This window comes from Temnothorax curvispinosus, unplaced genomic scaffold, assembly GCF_003070985.1.
Source record: "Temnothorax curvispinosus isolate PA1 unplaced genomic scaffold, ASM307098v1 QBEX01003323.1, whole genome shotgun sequence".
Classification (NCBI taxonomy): domain Eukaryota; kingdom Metazoa; phylum Arthropoda; class Insecta; order Hymenoptera; family Formicidae; genus Temnothorax; species Temnothorax curvispinosus.
Genome location: NW_020213103.1, coordinates 52552 through 55617, shown reverse-complemented (window position 1 = coordinate 55617; position 3066 = coordinate 52552). Strand labels below are relative to the sequence as shown.

The window sequence follows — 3066 nt, the reverse complement described above, 5'->3', positions numbered from 1 at the left end:
ACTCTGATTAGTATAGATTAGTATAGTATGTAATTATGTAAAGAATATATTATCGTGGAAATCGAGATAGAGGGCGACCGAGTTTTACCTCGTTACTACGAGTATTGGAATAACGTCCAGATGCGTATGATTATAGCACATGCATGAGAGGCATAGGGGAAGATCGCATGCGATTTTCGAGAATCACCTGGGAAGATGAGTATGGAAATGAGGCAGACGTGGAAGGACGGGCCAAACAGGGCGATTCAGCCCCAAAACGCGGGGCTCAGATTAGCCAGCGGGTTGGAGTGGCGGCTGCAGATAAAGTGATTACTTTCAGCACCCGTGGTCTCATTCAGAGATCCTTTCTTTTAATTTAGTCCGGTCCTTTTAGAGACGGCGGCCCTTCTCCTAGTCGGGAACCTCCGTGACGGCGATAAAATTAAACTTCCACTGCGCCGAAGATTTATTTTCTAAAAGGAACTTCCTCTCGCCCGGCTGCATCACACGCACCGCGCCAAATTCAATGCAAAACCATCACCCTTGCCTCTTCTCTCATTCCTCTTATGTAAAGACTTTAACGGGGAAATAGTGCTCCGCTTCCGACGATACTGCCAAAGCACACAAAATACGGACGTGCGAACTAGATTAAAAGTTTTATTATCTAATCATCTGTTATATAAGCAAAGATTTCGTAGATGCATTTTGTTTTAATATTATAGCACAATGTTTGCTAAGAGTTATTAAGCTTTAATACTGTTATTCTCTATTAAAACGGCCGCATAAGCACTTGCGAATATGGAATTTAGTATTGATCACAAACTTACACCATGCAACCTCATGCGTTATTTATAAAATGTATTAGTAATAAAGGAGCATTATTATTTTTTTGTTTAACTGATCGTAAATGAGAAATAACGCATTCGTAACATCGAACTGTTCGGAAATCATGAACTGATTATATCAATATAATGCGCAATATATTCTATAAAGGGATTGTTTCGCATGTGCATAGTCAAACGATAATTGCTTCCAAAGCGAACTAATAATGCTCGTAACGTTGGATTTGCATCGAGGAAACTTGAAAGCACAGATCTATGTAAGCTTTCATATAAACTATATATATATACTTTATTAAAGGCTCTGCCGTATGATGTAAGATATAAAATTATAAGAAAGGCGAGTCACGATACTTAAGGCTTTCTCGTAAAAATGCATTATACAAAGATAGTAAATTTCATTATTTGAGTGATCGTTAAGGCGAGTAAGAACGTTGCCACAATACTCCAGAAAGTGAATGAAATTTCTACCAAGATACACGATGTTATCATCGCGTGGTTTCTCTTTTCCGCTATTTACCTATTTCATGTTGTATAAAATGTATCTTAGAGTGCGTAATTTCTCCTGACTTGTGATATGTAGGCAATCTGAATAAAAGAAATTAAATTTTAGTATTTAGGTTTCAACACTTCTTTGTACAATACATAAATATAATTTGTAAATAATTTTACGAATCAAGCCTTAAACGTTACACGGATAATAAGACGTCGCTTCTTAAATTTCATACAAACTTTGAGAGAAATTTAGTTTGAAATTTTAGTTACTGAACCGTTTGAAGTTTAAATTCAAAGAACATGACAAATAATAGCTCTTCTATTTGCACTAATAAAAATTAATTTTATATTTGCGAAACAACTTATAGATATAGAGAACCAAGTCACGTATCTTCCCCTGGATGCAATGTGTACGGTTGTAATTTAAGTCAACATTGAATATACGGATGAAAAACGTGCAGTAAAAATTTGCCAACAAGTGCAGTTTGCAGAGGATCCTTCTTATTCTACTTGGCGAAGTCTATATAGCTAAAATAAGGTCGTATAGCAAGAAATTCTCTTGCTGCTGTATTATTTCGCTTAATTAATTGCCAACCAAGATTTATTTCACTTTAGTAGATTTATGATCAAGACGCAAAGATTTTTTTGTCGAAGCATGTGTCAGTTGTATAATAACATATTTGCCGCTATTTTATCATAAAATAGCAAGGAAAAAAATTCGGTAACTTTTTTTTAACATTAAACATCCACAACGTTTCGATTCCTTACCGATTTATTTACATATTACAAATCACTTATAGATCTATAATAAATAAAATATTTGACAATCAAGAATCGAATAATATAATTATAGATCGGTAGGATATATATTTTATAAGAGACTAATATCAGAGATGATACACATCAAAGAACAAAAAAATGGTATTAATTCTAATAAAGACACTGAATTGCTGGATGGTTCTTATTTTAACATCCTAAACGAACTTAGTAACAACTCATAGGGAGTTAAACATGTGTCTATTTACATCATTGTTGTCAACCGATTCCGACACGGAACGAAAATGCTCAGTCACACACAAGATTCGACACGATACAGTTCTTTCTGAAAACTTTACTAACTTGAATTTGCTATGGTCTCAGTACGTATAAGTGCAATAATAGCCTTAGATTTATCCACGTTGATAAGTTTTAATTTATAATTTTTACAAAAAAATTAATTTATCCATTGACTCTTGATTACAGTTTACACTTTCATCGTAATTATTGACTCTTGATTGTGACGGACAAAAAATCACAGATTGACTCGATTCGTTCTCACTGCCGACTGAGGAATTAATCATGGATTTTATCATTCGACGTTTAATTAAGATTGATACACAACGATTCCGAATTTTTGTTCAGCAAGTATACACCTTGTCAATCTACTTTAATGACTTCATCAGTATGTAATATTTTGGATCTCAATGTTATCTGTATGTTAATTTCGATGTGGAAATTTGTTACTCTTGACACATGATTCGTGGCATTTCAATTAATTGTTAAAATTGGCTGAGGAAGGCACAGTGTTGCCGAAACGTACCATTTGTAATTGTTACATTAATAAATTTTGAATTTTAACGTCTAACATTGCTCGTTATTGGCCGGCAACCTATTTATTATTTGACACACACGAGCTTGACCTTTAATTATATATATTTTATAATATTTTTTATAATATATTTTATAAAATATTCTATAAAATATATAGGTTCCC

General features: G+C 33.6%; 1 long non-coding RNA gene across 1 annotated transcript; it reads left to right on the top strand.

Annotated features, from left to right (window-relative positions):
- The first annotated feature begins 2201 nt into the window (after nt 1-2201).
- LOC112452375 lies at nt 2202-2597 on the top strand. Its single transcript, XR_003040491.1, has 2 exons — nt 2202-2452; nt 2556-2597. It is a non-coding gene; the product is annotated as an uncharacterized LOC112452375 (long non-coding RNA).
- The last annotated feature ends 469 nt before the right edge of the window (nt 2598-3066 follow it).